The sequence below is a fragment of the Telmatherina bonti genome (genome assembly GCF_933228915.1).
Source record: "Telmatherina bonti genome assembly, chromosome: 24".
NCBI lineage: Eukaryota > Metazoa > Chordata > Actinopteri > Atheriniformes > Telmatherinidae > Telmatherina > Telmatherina bonti.
The window spans coordinates 30,372,804-30,395,032 of NC_136633.1; positions in this window are offsets into that span (position 1 = coordinate 30,372,804).

Genomic DNA, 22,229 nt, shown 5'->3' on the forward strand with positions numbered 1-22,229 from the left:
CATGAGAGTCTTCATCATGAGAGTCTTCGTCATGAGAGTCTTCATCATGAGAGTCTTCGTCATGAGATTCTTCGTCATGAGAGTCTTCGTCATAAGAGTCTTCGTCATGAGAGTCTTCGTCATGAGATTCTTCGTCGCGAGAGTCTTCATCGTGAGAGTCATCGTCGTGAGAGTCTTCGTCATGAGATTCTTCATCATGAGAGTCTTCGTCATGAGAGTCTTCGTCATGAGAGTCTTCGTCATGAGATTCTTCATCATGAGAGTCTTCATCATGAGAGTCTTCATCATGAGAGTCTTCATCATGAGAGTCTTCGTCATGAGATTCTTCATCATGAGAGTCTTCATCATGAGAGTCTTCGTCATGAGAGTCTTCATCATGAGATTCTTCATCATGAGAGTCTTCATCATGAGAGTCTTCATCATGAGAGTCTTCGTCATGAGAGTCTTCGTCATGAGATTCTTCATCATGAGAGTCTTCGTCATGAGAGTCTTCGTCATGAGAGTCTTCGTCATGAGATTCTTCATCATGAGAGTCTTCATCATGAGAGTCTTCATCATGAGAGTCTTCATCATGAGAGTCTTCGTCATGAGAGTCTTCGTCATGAGATTCTTCATCATGAGAGTCTTCATCATGAGAGTCTTCGTCATGAGAGTCTTCATCATGAGATTCTTCATCATGAGAGTCTTCATCATGAGAGTCTTCATCATGAGAGTCTTCATCATGAGAGTATTCGTCGCGAGAGTCTTCATCATGAGTCTTCGTCATGAGAGTTTTCATCATGAGAGTCTTCATCATGAGATTCTTCATCATGAGAGTCTTCGTCATGAGAGTCTTCGTCATGAGAGTCTTCGTCGCGAGAGTCTTCATCATGAGAGTCTTCGTCGTGAGAGTCTTCATCATGAGAGTCTTCATCATGAGAGTCTTCGTCATGATTGTCTTCGTCGTGAGAGTCTTCGTCATGAGAGTCTTCGTCATGAGAGTCTTCGTCGCAAGAGTCTTCATCATGAGAGTCTTCGTCGTGAGAGTCTTCGTCATGTGAGTCTTCATCATGAGAGTCTTCGTCATGTGAGTCTTCATCATGAGAGTCTTCATCATGAGAGTCTTCGTCATGAGAGTCTTCGTCGTGAGAGTCTTCATCATGAGAGTCTTCATCATGAGAGTCTTCGTCATGAGAGTCTTCATCATGAGAGTCTTCATCATGAGAGTCTTAGTCGCGAGAGTCTTAGTCGCGAGAGTCTTCGTCGTGAGAGTCTTCGTCATGTGAGTCTTCCTCATGAGAGTCTTCATCATGAGATTCTTCATCATGAGAGTCTTCGTCATGAGAGTCTTCGTCATGAGAGTCTTCGTCATGTGAGTCTTCGTCATGAGAGTCTTCATCATGAGTCTTCGTCGCGAGAGTCTTCGTCATGTGAGTCTTCATCATGAGAGTCTTCGTCATGAGAGTCTTCATCATGAGTCTTCGTCGCGAGAGTCTTCATCATGAGAGTCTTCATCGCGAGAGTCTTCGTCATGAGAGTCTTCGTCGTGAGAGTCTTCATCATGAGCGTCTTCGTCATGAGAGTCTTCATCATGAGAGTCTTCATCATGAGAGTCTTCGTCGTGAGAGTCTTCGTCATGTGAGTCTTCATCATGAGAGTCTTCATCATGAGCGTCTTCGTCATGAGAGTCTTCATCATGAGAGTCTTCGTCGTGAGAGTCTTCGTCATGTGAGTCTTCATCATGAGAGTCTTCATCATGAGAGTCTTCGTCATGAGAGTCTTCGTCGTGAGAGTCTTCATCATGAGAGTCTTCATCATGAGAGTCTTCATCATGAGAGTCTTCGTCATGAGAGTCTTCATCATGAGAGTCTTCATCATGAGAGTCTTAGTCGCGAGAGTCTTCATCATGAGAGTCTTCATCATGAGCGTCTTCGTCATGAGAGTCTTCATCATGAGAGTCTTCATCGTGAGAGTCTTCGTCGTGAGAGTCTTCGTCATGTGAGTCTTCATCATGAGAGTCTTCATCATGAGAGTCTTCATCATGAGAGTCTTCGTCATGAGAGTCTTCGTCATGAGAGTCTTCGTCATGAGAGTCTTCGTCGCAAGAGTCTTCATCATGAGAGTCTTCGTCGTGAGAGTCTTCGTCATGTGAGTCTTCATCATGAGAGTCTTCGTCATGTGAGTCTTCATCATGAGAGTCTTCGTCGTGAGAGTCTTCATCATGAGAGTCTTCGTCATGAGAGTCTTCGTCATGTGAGTCTTCATCATGAGAGTCTTCATCATGAGAGTCTTCATCATGAGAGTCTTCGTCGTGAGAGTCTTCATCATGAGAGTCTTCATCATGAGAGTCTTCGTCATGAGAGTCTTCGTCGTGAGAGTCTTCATCATGAGAGTCTTCATCATGAGAGTCTTCGTCATGAGAGTCTTCATCATGAGAGTCTTCATCATGAGAGTCTTAGTCGCGAGAGTCTTAGTCGCGAGAGTCTTCGTCGTGAGAGTCTTCGTCATGTGAGTCTTCCTCATGAGAGTCTTCATCATGAGATTCTTCATCATGAGAGTCTTCGTCATGAGAGTCTTCGTCATGAGAGTCTTCGTCATGTGAGTCTTCGTCATGAGAGTCTTCATCATGAGTCTTCGTCGCGAGAGTCTTCGTCATGTGAGTCTTCATCATGAGAGTCTTCGTCATGAGAGTCTTCATCATGAGTCTTCGTCGCGAGAGTCTTCATCATGAGAGTCTTCATCGCGAGAGTCTTCGTCATGAGAGTCTTCGTCGTGAGAGTCTTCATCATGAGCGTCTTCGTCATGAGAGTCTTCATCATGAGAGTCTTCATCATGAGAGTCTTCGTCGTGAGAGTCTTCGTCATGTGAGTCTTCATCATGAGAGTCTTCATCATGAGCGTCTTCGTCATGAGAGTCTTCATCATGAGAGTCTTCGTCGTGAGAGTCTTCGTCATGTGAGTCTTCATCATGAGAGTCTTCATCATGAGAGTCTTCGTCATGAGAGTCTTCGTCGTGAGAGTCTTCATCATGAGAGTCTTCATCATGAGAGTCTTCATCATGAGAGTCTTCGTCATGAGAGTCTTCATCATGAGAGTCTTCATCATGAGAGTCTTAGTCGCGAGAGTCTTCATCATGAGAGTCTTCATCATGAGCGTCTTCGTCATGAGAGTCTTCATCATGAGAGTCTTCATCGTGAGAGTCTTCGTCGTGAGAGTCTTCGTCATGTGAGTCTTCATCATGAGAGTCTTCATCATGAGAGTCTTCGTCATGAGAGTCTTCATCATGAGAGTCTTCATCATGAGAGTCTTAGTCGCGAGAGTCTTCATCATGAGAGTCTTCGTCGTGAGAGTCTTCGTCATGTGAGTCTTCCTCATGAGAGTCTTCATCATGAGATTCTTCATCATGAGAGTCTTCGTCATGAGAGTCTTCGTCATGAGAGTCTTCGTCATGAGAGTCTTCGTCATGTGAGTCTTCATCATGAGAGTCTTCGTCATGAGAGTCTTCATCATGAGTCTTCGTCGCGAGAGTCTTCATCATGAGAGTCTTCATCATGAGAGTCTTCGTCATGAGAGTCTTCGTCGTGAGAGTCTTCATCATGAGAGTCTTCGTCATGAGAGTCTTCGTCATGAGAGTCTTCGTCATGAGAGTCTTCGTCATGTGAGTCTTCATCATGAGAGTCTTCGTCATGAGAGTCTTCATCATGAGTCTTCGTCGCGAGAGTCTTCATCATGAGAGTCTTCATCGCGAGAGTCTTCGTCATGAGAGTCTTCGTCGTGAGAGTCTTCATCATGAGCGTCTTCGTCATGAGAGTCTTCATCATGAGAGTCTTCATCATGAGAGTCTTCGTCGTGAGAGTCTTCGTCATGTGAGTCTTCGTCATGAGAGTCTTCGTCATGAGAGTCTTCGTCATGAGAGTCTTCATCATGAGAGTCTTCGTCGTGAGAGTCTTCGTCATGTGAGTCTTCATCATGAGAGTCTTCGTCATGTGAGTCTTCATCATGAGAGTCTTTGTCGTGAGAGTCTTCATCATGAGAGTCTTCGTCATGAGAGTCTTCATCATGAGAGTCTTCATCATGAGAGTCTTCGTCGTGAGAGTCTTCGTCATGTGAGTCTTCATCATGAGAGTCTTCATCGTGAGAGTCTTCGTCGTGAGAGTCTTCGTCATGTGAGTCTTCCTCATGAGAGTCTTCATCATGAGAGTCTTCATCATGAGAGTCTTCGTCATGAGAGTCTTCATCATGAGAGTCTTCATCATGAGAGTCTTAGTCGCGAGAGTCTTCCTCATGAGAGTCTTCATCATGAGATTCTTCATCATGAGAGTCTTCGTCATGAGAGTCTTCGTCATGAGAGTCTTCGTCATGAGAGTCTTCGTCATGTGAGTCTTCATCATGAGAGTCTTCGTCATGAGAGTCTTCATCATGAGTCTTCGTCGCGAGAGTCTTCATCATGAGAGTCTTCATCATGAGAGTCTTCGTCATGAGAGTCTTCGTCGTGAGAGTCTTCATCATGAGAGTCTTCGTCATGAGAGTCTTCGTCATGTGAGTCTTCATCATGAGAGTCTTCGTCATGAGAGTCTTCATCATGAGTCTTCGTCGCGAGAGTCTTCATCATGAGAGTCTTCATCATGAGAGTCTTCGTCATGAGAGTCTTCGTCATGAGAGTCTTCGTCATGAGAGTCTTCGTCATGTGAGTCTTCATCATGAGAGTCTTCGTCATGAGAGTCTTCATCATGAGTCTTCGTCGCGAGAGTCTTCATCATGAGAGTCTTCATCATGAGAGTCTTCGTCATGAGAGTCTTCGTCGTGAGAGTCTTCATCATGAGAGTCTTCGTCATGAGAGTCTTCGTCATGAGAGTCTTCGTCATGTGAGTCTTCATCATGAGTCTTCGTCGCGAGAGTCTTCATCATGAGAGTCTTCATCGCGAGAGTCTTCGTCATGAGAGTCTTCGTCGTGAGAGTCTTCATCATGAGCGTCTTCGTCATGAGAGTCTTCATCATGAGAGTCTTCATCATGAGAGTCTTCGTCGTGAGAGTCTTCGTCATGTGAGTCTTCGTCATGAGAGTCTTCGTCATGAGAGTCTTCGTCATGAGAGTCTTCATCATGAGAGTCTTCGTCGTGAGAGTCTTCGTCATGTGAGTCTTCATCATGAGAGTCTTCGTCATGTGAGTCTTCATCATGAGAGTCTTTGTCGTGAGAGTCTTCATCATGAGAGTCTTCGTCGTGAGAGTCTTCGTCATGTGAGTCTTCATCATGAGAGTCTTCGTCGTGAGAGTCTTCGTCATGTGAGTCTTCATCATGAGAGTCTTCGTCATGTGAGTCTTCATCATGAGAGTCTTTGTCGTGAGAGTCTTCATCATGAGAGTCTTCGTCATGAGAGTCTTCGTCATGAGAGTCTTCGTCATGAGAGTCTTCGTCGCGAGAGTCTTCATCATGAGAGTCTTCATCATGAGAGTCTTCGTCATGAGTCTTCGTCGTGAGAGTCTTCGTCATGAGTCTTCATCATGAGAGTCTTCGTCATGTGAGTCTTCATCATGAGTCTTCGTCGCGAGAGTCTTCATCATGAGTGTTCGTCGCGAGAGTCTTCATCATGAGAGTCTTCGTCGTGAGAGTCTTCATCATGAGAGTCTTCATCATGAGTCTTCGTCGTGAGAGTCTTCATCATGAGAGTCTTCGTCATGTGAGTCTTCATCATGAGTCTTCATCATGAGTCTTCATCATGAGAGTCTTCGTCATGAGAGTCTTCATCATGAGAGTCTTCGTCATGTGAGTCTTCATCATGAGTCTTCATCATGAGAGTCTTCGTCATGAGAGTCTTCATCATGAGAGTCTTCATCATGAGAGTCTTCGTCGCGAGAGTCTTCATCATGAGAGTCTTCGTCGTGAGAGTCTTCATCATGATAGTCTTCATCATGAGAGTCTTCGTCATGAGAGTCTTCGTCATGAGAGTCTTCATCATGAGTCTTCGTCGCGAGAGTCTTCATCATGAGAGTCTTCGTCATGAGAGTCTTCATCATGATAGTCTTCATCATGAGAGTCTTCATCATGAGAGTCTTCATCATGAGAGTCTTCATCATGAGTCTTCATCATGAGAGTCTTCATCATGAGAGTCTTCGTCATGAGAGTCTTCATCATGATAGTCTTCATCATGAGAGTCTTCATCATGAGAGTCTTCATCATGAGAGTCTTCATCATGAGAGTCTTCGTCGTGAGAGTCTTCATCATGAGAGTCTTCATCATGAGAGTCTTCATCATGAGAGTCTTCGTCATGAGAGTCTTCGTCGTGAGAGTCTTCGTCGTGAGAGTCTTCATCATGAGAGTATTCGTCGCGAGAGTCTTCATCATGAGAGTCTTCATCATGAGATTCTTCATCATGAGAGTCTTCATCATGATAGTCTTCGTCGTGAGAGTCTTCGTCGTGAGAGTCTTCGTCGTGAGAGTCTTCATCATGAGAGTATTCGTCGCGAGAGTCTTCGTCATGAGAGTCTTCATCATGAGAGTCTTCATCATGAGAGTCTTCCTCATGATAGTCTTCGTCGTGAGAGTCTTCGTCGTGAGAGTCTTCGTCGCGAGAGTCTTCATCATGAGAGTCTTCATCATGAGAGTCTTCGTCGTGAGAGTCTTCATCATGATAGTCTTCATCATGAGAGTCTTCGTCATGAGAGTCTTCGTCATGAGAGTCTTCATCATGAGTCTTCGTCGCGAGAGTCTTCATCATGAGAGTCTTCGTCATGAGAGTCTTCATCATGATAGTCTTCATCATGAGAGTCTTCATCATGAGAGTCTTCATCATGATAGTCTTCGTCGTGAGAGTCTTCGTCGTGAGAGTCTTCATCATGAGAGTATTCGTCGCGAGAGTCTTCGTCATGAGAGTCTTCATCATGAGAGTCTTCATCATGAGAGTCTTCATCATGATAGTCTTCGTCGTGAGAGTCTTCGTCGTGAGAGTCTTCGTCGCGAGAGTCTTCATCATGAGAGTCTTCGTCGTGAGAGTCTTCATCATGATAGTCTTCATCATGAGAGTCTTCGTCATGAGAGTCTTCGTCATGAGAGTCTTCATCATGAGTCTTCGTCGCGAGAGTCTTCATCATGAGAGTCTTCGTCATGAGAGTCTTCATCATGATAGTCTTCATCATGAGAGTCTTCATCATGAGAGTCTTCATCATGAGTCTTCATCATGAGAGTCTTCATCATGAGAGTCTTCGTCATGAGAGTCTTCATCATCATAGTCTTCATCATGAGAGTCTTCATCATGAGAGTCTTCATCATGAGAGTCTTCATCATGAGAGTCTTCGTCGTGAGAGTCTTCGTCGTGAGAGTCTTCGTCGTGAGAGTCTTCATCATGAGAGTATTCGTCGCGAGAGTCTTCATCATGAGAGTCTTCATCATGAGAGTCTTCGTCATGAGAGTCTTCATCATGAGAGTCTTCATCATGAGAGTCTTCATCATGAGATTCTTCATCATGAGAGTCTTCGTCATGAGAGTCTTCGTCATGAGAGTCTTCGTCATGAGAGTCTTCATCATGAGAGTCTTCGTCATGAGAGTCTTCATCATGAGTCTTCGTCGCGAGAGTCTTCATCATGAGAGTCTTCATCATGAGAGTCTTCGTCATGAGAGTCTTCGTCGTGAGAGTCTTCGTCATGAGAGTCTTCGTCATGAGAGTCTTCGTCATGAGAGTCTTCGTCATGTGAGTCTTCATCATGAGAGTCTTCATCATGAGTCTTCGTCGCGAGAGTCTTCATCATGAGAGTCTTCATCGCGAGAGTCTTCGTCATGAGAGTCTTCGTCGTGAGAGTCTTCATCATGAGAGTCTTCATCATGAGAGTCTTCATCATGAGAGTCTTCGTCGTGAGAGTCTTCGTCATGTGAGTCTTCATCATGAGAGTCTTCGTCATGTGAGTCTTCATCATGAGAGTCTTCTTCGTGAGAGTCTTCATCATGAGAGTCTTCGTCATGAGAGTCTTTGTCATGAGAGTCTTCGTCATGAGAGTCTTCGTCGCGAGAGTCTTCATCATGAGAGTCTTCATCATGAGAGTCTTCGTCATGAGAGTCTTCGTCGTGAGAGTCTTCGTCATGAGTCTTCATCATGAGAGTCTTCGTCATGTGAGTCTTCATCATGAGTCTTCGTCGCGAGAGTCTTCATCATGAGTGTTCGTCGCGAGAGTCTTCATCATGAGAGTGTTCGTCGTGAGAGTCTTCATCATGAGTCTTCATCATGAGTCTTCATCATGAGAGTCTTCGTCATGAGAGTCTTCATCATGAGAGTCTTCATCATGAGAGTCTTTATCATGAGATTCTTCATCATGAGAGTCTTCGTCGTGAGAGTCTTCGTCATGTGAGTCTTCATCATGAGAGTCTTCGTCATGTGAGTCTTCATCATGAGAGTCTTCTTCGTGAGAGTCTTCATCATGAGAGTCTTCGTCATGAGAGTCTTTGTCATGAGAGTCTTCGTCATGAGAGTCTTCGTCGCGAGAGTCTTCATCATGAGAGTCTTCATCATGAGAGTCTTCGTCATGAGAGTCTTCGTCGTGAGAGTCTTCGTCATGAGTCTTCATCATGAGAGTCTTCGTCATGTGAGTCTTCATCATGAGTCTTCGTCGCGAGAGTCTTCATCATGAGTGTTCGTCGCGAGAGTCTTCATCATGAGAGTGTTCGTCGTGAGAGTCTTCATCATGAGTCTTCATCATGAGTCTTCATCATGAGAGTCTTCGTCATGAGAGTCTTCATCATGAGAGTCTTCATCATGAGTCTTCGTCGTGAGAGTCTTCGTCATGAGAGTCTTCGTCATGAGAGTCTTCATCATGAGAGTCTTCGTCATGAGTCTTCATCATGATAGTCTTCATCATGAGTCTTCATCATGAGTCTTCATCATGAGAGTCTTCGTCATGTGAGTCTTCATCATGAGTCTTCATCATGAGAGTCTTCGTCATGAGAATCTTCATCATGAGAGTCTTCATCATGAGTCTTCGTCGCGAGAGTCTTCATCATGAGTGTTCGTCGCGAGAGTCTTCATCATGAGAGTCTTCGTCGTGAGAGTCTTCATCATGATAGTCTTCATCATGAGAGTCTTCGTCATGAGAGTCTTCGTCATGAGAGTCTTCATCATGAGTCTTCGTCGCGAGAGTCTTCATCATGAGAGTCTTCGTCATGAGAGTCTTCATCATGATAGTCTTCATCATGAGAGTCTTCATCATGAGAGTCTTCGTCGTGAGAGTCTTCATCATGAGATTCTTCATCATGAGAGTCTTCGTCATGAGAGTCTTCATCATGAGAGTCTTCGTCATGAGAGTCTTCGTCGCGAGAGTCTTCATCATGAGAGTCTTCATCATGAGAGTCTTCATCATGAGTCTTCATCATGATAGTCTTCATCATGAGAGTCTTCGTCATGAGAGTCTTCGTCATGAGAGTCTTCATCATGAGAGTCTTCGTCGCGAGAGTCTTCATCATGAGAGTCTTCGTCATGAGAGTCTTCATCATGATAGTCTTCATCATGAGAGTCTTCATCATGATAGTCTTCATCATGAGAGTCTTCGTCATGAGAGTCTTCGTCATGAGAGTCTTCATCATGAGAGTCTTCGTCATGAGAGTCTTCATCATGAGTCTTCGTCATGAGAGTCTTCGTCATGAGAGTCTTCGTCGCGAGAGTCTTCGTCGCGAGAGTCTTCGTCGCGAGAGTCTTCGTCATGAGAGTCTTCATCATGAGAGTCTTCATCATGAGAGTCTTCATCATGATAGTCTTCATCATGAGAGTCTTCGTCGTGAGAGTCTTCATCATGATAGTCTTCATCATGAGAGTCTTCGTCATGAGAGTCTTCGTCATGAGAGTCTTCATCATGAGTCTTCGTCGCGAGAGTCTTCATCATGAGAGTCTTCGTCATGAGAGTCTTCATCATGATAGTCTTCATCATGAGAGTCTTCGTCGTGAGAGTCTTCATCATGATAGTCTTCATCATGAGAGTCTTCATCATGAGAGTCTTCATCATGAGAGTCTTCGTCATGAGAGTCTTCGTCATGAGAGTGTTCGTCATGAGAGTCTTCATCATGAGAGTCTTCATCATGAGATTCTTCATCATGAGAGTCTTCGTCATGAGAGTCTTCATCATGAGAGTCTTCGTCATGAGAGTCTTCGTCGCGAGAGTCTTCATCATGAGAGTCTTCATCATGAGAGTCTTCATCATGAGAGTCTTCATCATGATAGTCTTCATCATGAGAGTCTTCGTCATGAGAGTCTTCGTCATGAGAGTCTTCATCATGAGAGTCTTCGTCGCGAGAGTCTTCATCATGAGAGTCTTCGTCATGAGAGTCTTCATCATGATAGTCTTCATCATGAGAGTCTTCATCATGAGAGTCTTCATCATGAGAGTCTTCGTCATGAGAGTCTTCATCATGAGAGTCTTCGTCGCGAGAGTCTTCATCATGAGAGTCTTCGTCATGAGAGTCTTCATCATGATAGTCTTCATCATGAGAGTCTTCGTCATGAGAGTCTTCGTCATGAGAGTCTTCATCATGAGAGTCTTCGTCATGAGAGTCTTCATCATGAGTCTTCATCATGAGAGTCTTCGTCATGAGAGTCTTCGTCATGAGAGTCTTCGTCGCGAGAGTCTTTGTCGCGAGAGTCTTCATCATGAGAGTCTTCATCATGAGAGTCTTCATCATGATAGTCTTCATCATGAGAGTCTTCATCATGATAGTCTTCATCATGAGAGTCTTCGTCATGAGAGTCTTCGTCATGAGAGTCTTCGTCATGAGAGTCTTCATCATGAGTCTTCGTCATGAGAGTCTTCGTCATGAGAGTCTTCGTCATGAGAGTCTTCGTCGCGCGAGTCTTCGTCGCGCGAGTCTTCGTCGCGCGAGTCTTCATCATGAGAGTCTTCATCATGAGAGTCTTCATCATGTGAGTCTTCGTCATGAGAGTCTTCATCATGAGAGTCTTCGTCATGAGAGTCTTCGTCATGAGAGTCTTCATCATGAGAGTCTTCGTCATGAGAGTCTTCATCATGAGAGTCTTCGTCATGTGAGTCTTCATCATGAGAGTCTTCGTCATGAGAGTCTTCGTCATGAGAGTCTTCGTCATGAGAGTCTTCGTCATGTGAGTCTTCATCATGAGAGTCTTCGTCATGAGAGTCTTCATCATGAGTCTTCGTCGCGAGAGTCTTCATCATGAGAGTCTTCATCGCGAGAGTCTTCGTCATGAGAGTCTTCGTCGTGAGAGTCTTCATCATGAGAGTCTTCATCATGAGCGTCTTCGTCATGAGAGTCTTCATCATGAGAGTCTTCATCATGAGAGTCTTCGTCGTGAGAGTCTTCGTCATGTGAGTCTTCATCATGAGAGTCTTCGTCGCGAGAGTCTTCATCATGAGAGTCTTCATCATGAGAGTCTTCGTCATGAGAGTCTTCGTCGTGAGAGTCTTCGTCATGAGTCTTCGTCGTGAGAGTCTTCATCATGAGAGTCTTCGTCATGTGAGTCTTCATCATGAGTCTTCGTCGCGAGAGTCTTCATCATGAGTGTTCGTCGCGAGAGTCTTCATCATGAGAGTCTTCGTCGTGAGAGTCTTCATCATGAGAGTCTTCATCATGAGTCTTCGTCGTGAGAGTCTTCATCATGAGAGTCTTCGTCATGTGAGTCTTCATCATGAGAGTCTTCATCATGAGATTCTTCATCATGAGAGTCTTCATCATGAGAGTCTTCATCATGAGAGTCTTCGTCATGAGAGTCTTCGTCATGAGAGTCTTCGTCATGAGAGTCTTCATCATGAGTCTTCGTCGCGAAAGTCTTCATCATGAGAGTCTTCGTCATGAGAGTCTTCGTCATGAGAGTCTTCATCATGAGAGTCTTCATCATGAGTGTTCGTCGCGAGAGTCTTCATCATGAGTCTTCGTCGCGAGAGTCTTCATCATGAGAGTCTTCATCATGAGAGTCTTCGTCATGAGAGTCTTCATCATGAGAGTCTTCATCATGAGAGTCTTCGTCATGAGTCTTCGTCATGAGAGTCTTCATCATGAGAGTCTTCGTCGCGAGAGTCTTCATCATGAGAGTCTTCGTCATGAGAGTCTTCATCATGATAGTCTTCATCATGAGAGTCTTCATCATGAGAGTCTTCATCATGATAGTCTTCATCATGAGAGTCTTCGTCATGAGAGTCTTCGTCATGAGAGTCTTCATCATGAGTCTTCATCATGAGAGTCTTCGTCATGAGAGTCTTCGTCATGAGAGTCGTCATCATGAGAGTCTTCGTCGCGAGAGTCTTCATCATGAGAGTCTTCATCATGAGTCTTCGTCATGAGAGTCTTCATCATGAGAGTCTTCGTCATGAGAGTCTTCGTCGCGAGAGTCTTCGTCGCGAGAGTCTTCGTCATGAGAGTCTTCATCATGAGAGTCTTCATCATGAGTCTTCGTCATGAGAGTCTTCGTCATGAGAGTCTTCGTCATGCGAGTCTTCATCATGAGAGTCTTCGTCATGAGAGTCTTCATCATGAGTCTTCGTCGCGAGAGTCTTCATCATGAGAGTCTTCATCATGAGAGTCTTCGTCATGAGAGTCTTCGTCGTGAGAGTCTTCGTCATGAGAGTCTTCGTCATGAGAGTCTTCATCATGAGAGTCTTCGTCATGTGAGTCTTCATCATGAGAGTCTTCGTCATGAGAGTCTTCATCATGAGTCTTCGTCGCGAGAGTCTTCATCGCGAGAGTCTTCGTCATGAGAGTCTTCGTCGTGAGAGTCTTCATCATGAGAGTCTTCATCATGAGCGTCTTCGTCATGAGAGTCTTCATCATGAGAGTCTTCATCATGAGAGTCTTCGTCGTGAGAGTCTTCATCATGAGAGTCTTCGTCATGAGAGTCTTCATCATGAGTCTTCGTCGCGAGAGTCTTCATCGCGAGAGTCTTCATCATGAGAGTCTTCATCATGAGCGTCTTCGTCATGAGAGTCTTCGTCATGTGAGTCTTCATCATGAGAGTCTTCGTCGTGAGAGTCTTCATCATGAGAGTATTCGTCGCGAGAGTCTTCATCATGAGAGTCTTCATCATGAGAGTCTTCGTCATGAGAGTCTTCGTCGTGAGAGTCGTCGTCATGAGAGTCTTCGTCATGTGAGTCTTCATCATGAGAGTCTTCGTCATGTGAGTCTTCATCGTGAGAGTCTTCATCATGAGAGTATTCGTCGCGAGAGTCTTCATCATGAGCGTCTTCGTCATGAGAGTCTTCGTCGTGTGAGTCTTCATCATGAGAGTCTTCGTCATGTGAGTCTTCATCATGAGAGTCTTCATCATGAGAGTATTCGTCGCGAGAGTCTTCATCATGAGCGTCTTCGTCATGAGAGTCTTCGTCGTGAGAGTCGTCGTCATGAGAGTCTTCGTCATGTGAGTCTTCATCATGAGAGTCTTCGTCATGAGAGTCTTCGTCGTGAGAGTCTTCATCATGAGAGTATTCGTCGCGAGAGTCTTCATCATGAGCGTCTTCGTCATGAGAGTCTTCATCATGAGAGTATTCGTCGCGAGAGTCTTCATCATGAGCGTCTTCGTCATGAGAGTCTTCGTCATGAGAGTCTTCGTCATGAGAGTCTTCATCATGAGAGTCTTCGTCATGAGAGTCTTCATCATGACAGTCTTCATCATGAGATTCTTCATCATGAGAGTCTTCGTCATGAGAGTCTTCATCATGAGAGTCTTCATCATGAGAGTCTTCATCGTGAGATTCTTCATCATGAGAGTCTTCGTCATGAGAGTTTTCATCATGAGAGTCTTCGTCATGAGAGTCTTCGTCATGAGAGTCTTCGTCATGAGAGTCTTCATCATGAGTCTTCGTCGCGAGAGTCTTCATCATGAGAGTCTTCATCATGAGAGTCTTCGTCATGAGAGTCTTCATCATGATAGTCTTCATCATGAGAGTCTTCGTCATGAGTCTTCGTCATGAGAGTCTTCATCATGAGAGTCTTCGTCGCGAGAGTCTTCATCATGAGAGTCTTCGTCATGAGAGTCTTCATCATGATAGTCTTCATCATGAGAGTCTTCATCATGAGAGTCTTCATCATGATAGTCTTCGTCATGAGAGTCTTCGTCATGAGAGTCTTCGTCATGAGAGTCTTCGTCATGAGAGTCTTCGTCGCGAGAGTCTTCATCATGAGAGTCTTCGTCATGAGAGTCTTCGTCGCGAGAGTCTTCGTCGCGAGAGTCTTCGTCATGAGAGTCTTCATCAAGAGAGTCTTCGTCATGAGAGTCTTCATCATGAGTCTTCGTCATGAGAGTCTTCGTCATGAGAGTCTTCGACATGCGAGTCTTCATCATGAGAGTCTTCGTCATGAGAGTCTTCATCATGAGTCTTCGTCGCGAGAGTCTTCATCATGAGAGTCTTCATCATGAGAGTCTTCGTCATGAGAGTCTTCGTCATGAGAGTCTTCGTCATGAGAGTCTTCGTCATGTGAGTCTTCATCATGAGAGTCTTCGTCATGTGAGTCTTCATCATGAGAGTCTTCGTCGTGAGAGTCTTCATCATGAGAGTATTCGTCGCGAGAGTCTTCATCATGAGAGTCTTCATCATGAGCGTCTTCGTCATGAGAGTCTTCATCATGAGAGTCTTCATCATGAGAGTCTTCGTCGTGAGAGTCTTCATCATGAGAGTCTTCGTCATGAGAGTCTTCATCATGAGTCTTCGTCGCGAGAGTCTTCATCGCGAGAGTCTTCGTCATGAGAGTCTTCGTCGTGAGAGTCTTCATCATGAGAGTCTTCATCATGAGCGTCTTCGTCATGAGAGTCTTCGTCATGTGAGTCTTCATCATGAGAGTCTTCGTCATGAGAGTCTTCATCATGAGATTCTTCATCATGAGAGTCTTCGTCATGAGAGTCTTCATCATGAGATTCTTCATCATGAGAGTCTTCGTCATGAGAGTCTTCATCATGAGAGTCTTCGTCATGAGAGTCTTCGTCATGAGAGTCTTCGTCATGAGAGTCTTCATCATGAGTCTTCGTCGCGAGAGTCTTCATCATGAGAGTCTTCATCATGAGAGTCTTCGTCATGAGAGTCTTCATCATGATAGTCTTCATCATGAGAGTCTTCGTCATGAGTCTTCGTCATGAGAGTCTTCATCATGAGAGTCTTCGTCGCGAGAGTCTTCATCATGAGAGTCTTCGTCATGAGAGTCTTCATCATGAGAGTCTTCATCATGAGAGTCTTCATCATGATAGTCTTCATCATGAGAGTCTTCGTCATGAGAGTCTTCGTCATGAGAGTCTTCGTCATGAGAGTCTTCATCATGAGAGTCTTCGTCATGAGAGTCGTCATCATGAGAGTCTTCGTCGCGAGAGTCTTCATCATGAGAGTCTTCGTCATGAGAGTCTTCGTCGCGAGAGTCTTCGTCGCGAGAGTCTTCATCATGAGAGTCTTCGTCATGAGAGTCTTCATCATGAGTCTTCGTCGCGAGAGTCTTCGTCGTGAGAGTCTTCGTCGTGAGAGTCTTCGTCATGTGAGTCTTCATCATGAGAGTCTTCGTCATGTGAGTCTTCATCATGAGAGTCTTCATCATGAGAGTCTTCGTCGTGAGAGTCTTCATCATGAGAGTATTCGTCGCGAGAGTCTTCATCATGAGAGTCTTCATCATGAGCGTCTTCGTCATGAGAGTCTTCATCATGAGAGTCTTCATCATGAGAGTCTTCGTCGTGAGAGTCTTCATCATGAGAGTCTTCGTCATGAGAGTCTTCATCATGAGTCTTCGTCGCGAGAGTCTTCATCGCGAGAGTCTTCGTCATGAGAGTCTTCGTCGTGAGAGTCTTCATCATGAGAGTCTTCATCATGAGCGTCTTCGTCATGAGAGTCTTCGTCATGTGAGTCTTCATCATGAGAGTCTTCGTCATGAGAGTCTTCATCATGAGAGTCTTCATCATGAGAGTCTTCGTCGTGAGAGTCTTCATCATGAGAGTCTTCGTCATGAGAGTCTTCATCATGAGTCTTCATCGCGAGAGTCTTCGTCATGAGAGTCTTCATCATGATAGTCTTCATCATGAGAGTCTTCGTCATGAGTCTTCGTCATGAGAGTCTTCATCATGAGAGTCTTCGTCGCGAGAGTCTTCGTCATGAGAGTCTTCGTCATGAGAGTCTTCATCATGATAGTCTTCATCATGAGAGTCTTCATCATGAGAGTCTTCATCATGATAGTCTTCATCATGAGAGTCTTCGTCATGAGAGTCTTCGTCATGAGAGTCTTCGTCATGAGAGTCTTCGTCGCGAGAGTCTTCATCATGAGAGTCTTCGTCATGAGAGTCTTCGTCGCGAGAGTCTTCGTCGTGAGAGTCTTCGTCATGAGAGTCTTCATCATGAGAGTCTTCGTCATGAGAGTCTTCATCATGAGTCTTCGTCATGAGAGTCTTCGTCATGAGAGTCTTCGTCATGCGAGTCTTCATCATGAGAGTCTTCGTCATGAGAGTCTTCATCATGAGTCTTCGTCGCGAGAGTCTTCATCATGAGAGTCTTCATCATGAGAGTCTTCGTCATGAGAGTCTTCGTCATGAGAGTCTTCGTCATGAGAGTCTTCATCATGAGTCTTCGTCGCGAGAGTCTTCATCATGAGTGTTCGTCGCGAGAGTCTTCATCATGAGAGTCTTCGTCGTGAGAGTCTTCATCATGATAGTCTTCGTCATGAGAGTCTTCGTCATGAGAGTCTTCATCATGAGTCTTCGTCGCGAGAGTCTTCATCATGAGAGTCTTCGTCATGAGAGTCTTCGTCATGATAGTCTTCATCATGAGAGTCTTCATCATGAGAGTCTTCGTCGTGAGAGTCTTCGTCGCGAGAGTCTTCATCATGAGAGTCTTCGTCATGAGAGTCTTCATCATGATAGTCTTCATCATGAGAGTCTTCGTCATGAGAGTCTTCATCATGATAGTCTTCATCATGAGAGTCTTCATCATGAGAGTCTTCGTCGTGAGAGTCTTCGTCGTGAGAGTCTTCATCATGAGAGTCTTCGTCATGTGAGTCTTCATCATGAGAGTCTTCGTCGTGAGAGTCTTCATCATGAGAGTCTTCGTCATGAGAGTCTTCATCATGAGAGTCTTCGTCGTGAGAGTCTTCATCATGAGAGTCTTCATCATGAGAGTCTTCATCATGAGAGTCTTCGTCATGAGAGTCTTCGTCGCGAGAGTCTTCGTCGCGAGAGTCTTCATCATGAGAGTCTTCGTCATGAGAGTCTTCATCATGAGTCTTCGTCGCGAGAGTCTTCGTCGTGAGAGTCTTCGTCGTGAGAGTCTTCGTCATGTGAGTCTTCATCATGAGAGTCTTCGTCATGTGAGTCTTCATCATGAGAGTCTTCATCATGAGAGTCTTCGTCGTGAGAGTCTTCATCATGAGAGTATTCGTCGCGAGAGTCTTCATCATGAGAGTCTTCATCATGAGCGTCTTCGTCATGAGAGTCTTCATCATGAGAGTCTTCATCATGAGAGTCTTCGTCGTGAGAGTCTTCATCATGAGAGTCTTCGTCATGAGAGTCTTCATCATGAGTCTTCGTCGCGAGAGTCTTCATCGCGAGAGTCTTCGTCATGAGAGTCTTCGTCGTGAGAGTCTTCATCATGAGAGTCTTCATCATGAGCGTCTTCGTCATGAGAGTCTTCGTCATGTGAGTCTTCATCATGAGAGTCTTCGTCATGAGAGTCTTCATCATGAGAGTCTTCATCATGAGAGTCTTCGTCGTGAGAGTCTTCATCATGAGAGTCTTCGTCATGAGAGTCTTCATCATGAGTCTTCATCGCGAGAGTCTTCGTCATGAGAGTCTTCATCATGATAGTCTTCATCATGAGAGTCTTCGTCATGAGTCTTCGTCATGAGAGTCTTCATCATGAGAGTCTTCGTCGCGAGAGTCTTCGTCATGAGAGTCTTCGTCATGAGAGTCTTCATCATGATAGTCTTCATCATGAGAGTCTTCATCATGAGAGTCTTCATCATGATAGTCTTCATCATGAGAGTCTTCGTCATGAGAGTCTTCGTCATGAGAGTCTTCGTCATGAGAGTCTTCGTCGCGAGAGTCTTCATCATGAGAGTCTTCGTCATGAGAGTCTTCGTCGCGAGAGTCTTCGTCGTGAGAGTCTTCGTCATGAGAGTCTTCATCATGAGAGTCTTCGTCATGAGAGTCTTCATCATGAGTCTTCGTCATGAGAGTCTTCGTCATGAGAGTCTTCGTCATGCGAGTCTTCATCATGAGAGTCTTCGTCATGAGAGTCTTCATCATGAGTCTTCGTCGCGAGAGTCTTCATCATGAGAGTCTTCATCATGAGAGTCTTCGTCATGAGAGTCTTCGTCATGAGAGTCTTCGTCATGAGAGTCTTCATCATGAGTCTTCGTCGCGAGAGTCTTCATCATGAGTGTTCGTCGCGAGAGTCTTCATCATGAGAGTCTTCGTCGTGAGAGTCTTCATCATGATAGTCTTCGTCATGAGAGTCTTCGTCATGAGAGTCTTCATCATGAGTCTTCGTCGCGAGAGTCTTCATCATGAGAGTCTTCGTCATGAGAGTCTTCGTCATGATAGTCTTCATCATGAGAGTCTTCATCATGAGAGTCTTCGTCGTGAGAGTCTTCGTCGCGAGAGTCTTCATCATGAGAGTCTTCGTCATGAGAGTCTTCATCATGATAGTCTTCATCATGAGAGTCTTCGTCATGAGAGTCTTCATCATGATAGTCTTCATCATAAGAGTCTTCATCATGAGAGTCTTCGTCGTGAGAGTCTTCGTCGTGAGAGTCTTCATCATGAGAGTCTTCGTCATGTGAGTCTTCATCATGAGAGTCTTCGTCGTGAGAGTCTTCATCATGAGAGTCTTCGTCATGAGAGTCTTCATCATGAGAGTCTTCGTCGTGAGAGTCTTCATCATGAGAGTCTTCGTCATGAGAGTCTTCATCATGAGAGTCTTCGTCGTGAGAGTCTTCATCATGAGAGTCTTCGTCATGAGAGTCTTCATCATGAGAGTCTTCGTCATGAGAGTCTTCATCATGAGAGTCTTCATCATGAGATTCTTCATCATGAGAGTCTTCGTCGTGAGAGTCTTCATCATGAGAGTCTTCGTCATGTGAGTCTTCATCATGAGAGTCTTCGTCGTGAGAGTCTTCATCATGAGAGTCTTCGTCATGAGAGTCTTCATCATGAGAGTCTTCGTCATGAGAGTCTTCATCATGAGAGTCTTCATCATGAGATTCTTCATCATGAGAGTCTTCGTCATGAGAGTCTTCATCATGAGAGTCTTCGTCGCGAGAGTCTTCGTCATGAGAGTCTTCGTCATGTGAGTCTTCATCATGAGTCTTCGTCATGAGAGTCTTCGTCATGAGAGTCTTCGTCATGCGAGTCTTCATCATGAGAGTCTTCGTCATGAGAGTCTTCATCATGAGTCTTCGTCGCGAGAGTCTTCATCATGAGAGTCTTCATCATGAGAGTCTTCGTCATGAGAGTCTTCGTCGTGAGAGTCTTCGTCATGAGAGTCTTCGTCATGTGAGTCTTCATCATGAGAGTCTTCGTCATGTGAGTCTTCATCATGAGAGTCTTCGTCGTGAGAGTCTTCATCATGAGAGTATTCGTCGCGAGAGTCTTCATCATGAGAGTCTTCATCATGAGCATCTTCGTCATGAGAGTCTTCATCATGAGAGTCTTCGTCGTGAGAGTCTTCATCATGAGAGTCTTCGTCATGAGAGTCTTCATCATGAGTCTTCGTCGCGAGAGTCTTCATCGCGAGAGTCTTCGTCATGAGAGTCTTCGTCGTGAGAGTCTTCATCATGAGAGTCTTCATCATGAGCGTCTTCGTCATGAGAGTATTCGTCATGTGAGTCTTCATCATGAGAGTCTTCGTCATGAGAGTCTTCGTCGTGAGAGTCTTCATCATGAGAGTCTTCGTCATGAGAGTCTTCATCATGAGTCTTCATCGCGAGAGTCTTCGTCATGAGAGTCTTCGTCGCGAGAGTCTTCATCATGAGAGTCTTCGTCATGAGAGTCTTCATCATGAGTCTTCATCGCGAGAGTCTTCGTCATGAGAGTCTTCGTCGTGAGAGTCTTCATCATGAGAGTCTTCATCATGAGAGTATTCGTCGCGAGAGTCTTCATCATGAGAGTCTTCGTCATGAGAGTCTTCATCATGAGTCTTCATCGCGAGAGTCTTCGTCATGAGAGTCTTCGTCGTGAGAGTCTTCATCATGAGAGTCTTCATCATGAGAGTCTTCGTCGTGAGAGTCTTCATCATGAGAGTCTTCGTCGCGAGAGTCTTCATCATGAGAGTCTTCGTCATGAGAGTCTTCGTCGCGAGAGTCTTCGTCGTGAGAGTCTTCGTCATGAGAGTCTTCATCATGAGAGTCTTCGTCATGAGAGTCTTCATCATGAGTCTTCGTCATGAGAGTCTTCGTCATGAGAGTCTTCGTCATGCGAGTCTTCATCATGAGAGTCTTCGTCATGAGAGTCTTCATCATGAGTCTTCGTCGCGAGAGTCTTCATCATGAGAGTCTTCATCATGAGAGTCTTCGTCATGAGAGTCTTCGTCATGAGAGTCTTCGTCATGAGAGTCTTCATCATGAGTCTTCGTCGCGAGAGTCTTCATCATGAGTGTTCGTCGCGAGAGTCTTCATCATGAGAGTCTTCGTCGTGAGAGTCTTCATCATGATAGTCTTCGTCATGAGAGTCTTCGTCATGAGAGTCTTCATCATGAGTCTTCGTCGCGAGAGTCTTCATCATGAGAGTCTTCGTCATGAGAGTCTTCGTCATGATAGTCTTCATCATGAGAGTCTTCATCATGAGAGTCTTCGTCGTGAGAGTCTTCGTCGCGAGAGTCTTCATCATGAGAGTCTTCGTCATGAGAGTCTTCATCATGATAGTCTTCATCATGAGAGTCTTCGTCATGAGAGTCTTCATCATGATAGTCTTCATCATGAGAGTCTTCATCATGAGAGTCTTCGTCGTGAGAGTCTTCGTCGTGAGAGTCTTCATCATGAGAGTCTTCGTCATGTGAGTCTTCATCATGAGAGTCTTCGTCGTGAGAGTCTTCATCATGAGAGTCTTCGTCGAGAGAGTCTTCATCATGAGAGTCTTCGTCGTGAGAGTCTTCATCATGAGAGTCTTCGTCATGAGAGTCTTCATCATGAGAGTCTTCGTCGTGAGAGTCTTCATCATGAGAGTCTTCGTCATGAGAGTCTTCATCATGAGAGTCTTCGTCATGAGAGTCTTCATCATGAGAGTCTTCATCATGAGATTCTTCATCATGAGAGTCTTCGTCGTGAGAGTCTTCATCATGAGAGTCTTCGTCATGTGAGTCTTCATCATGAGAGTCTTCGTCGTGAGAGTCTTCATCATGAGAGTCTTCGTCATGAGAGTCTTCATCATGAGAGTCTTCGTCATGAGAGTCTTCATCATGAGAGTCTTCATCATGAGATTCTTCATCATGAGAGTCTTCGTCATGAGAGTCTTCATCATGAGAGTCTTCGTCGCGAGAGTCTTCGTCATGAGAGTCTTCGTCATGTGAGTCTTCATCATGAGTCTTCGTCATGAGAGTCTTCGTCATGAGAGTCTTCGTCATGCGAGTCTTCATCATGAGAGTCTTCGTCATGAGAGTCTTCATCATGAGTCTTCGTCGCGAGAGTCTTCATCATGAGAGTCTTCATCATGAGAGTCTTCGTCATGAGAGTCTTCGTCGTGAGAGTCTTCGTCATGAGAGTCTTCGTCATGTGAGTCTTCATCATGAGAGTCTTCGTCATGTGAGTCTTCATCATGAGAGTCTTCGTCGTGAGAGTCTTCATCATGAGAGTATTCGTCGCGAGAGTCTTCATCATGAGAGTCTTCATCATGAGCATCTTCGTCATGAGAGTCTTCATCATGAGAGTCTTCGTCGTGAGAGTCTTCATCATGAGAGTCTTCGTCATGAGAGTCTTCATCATGAGTCTTCGTCGCGAGAGTCTTCATCGCGAGAGTCTTCGTCATGAGAGTCTTCGTCGTGAGAGTCTTCATCATGAGAGTCTTCATCATGAGCGTCTTCGTCATGAGAGTATTCGTCATGTGAGTCTTCATCATGAGAGTCTTCGTCATGAGAGTCTTCGTCGTGAGAGTCTTCATCATGAGAGTCTTCGTCATGAGAGTCTTCATCATGAGTCTTCATCGCGAGAGTCTTCGTCATGAGAGTCTTCGTCGCGAGAGTCTTCATCATGAGAGTCTTCGTCATGAGAGTCTTCATCATGAGTCTTCATCGCGAGAGTCTTCGTCATGAGAGTCTTCGTCGTGAGAGTCTTCATCATGAGAGTCTTCATCATGAGAGTATTCG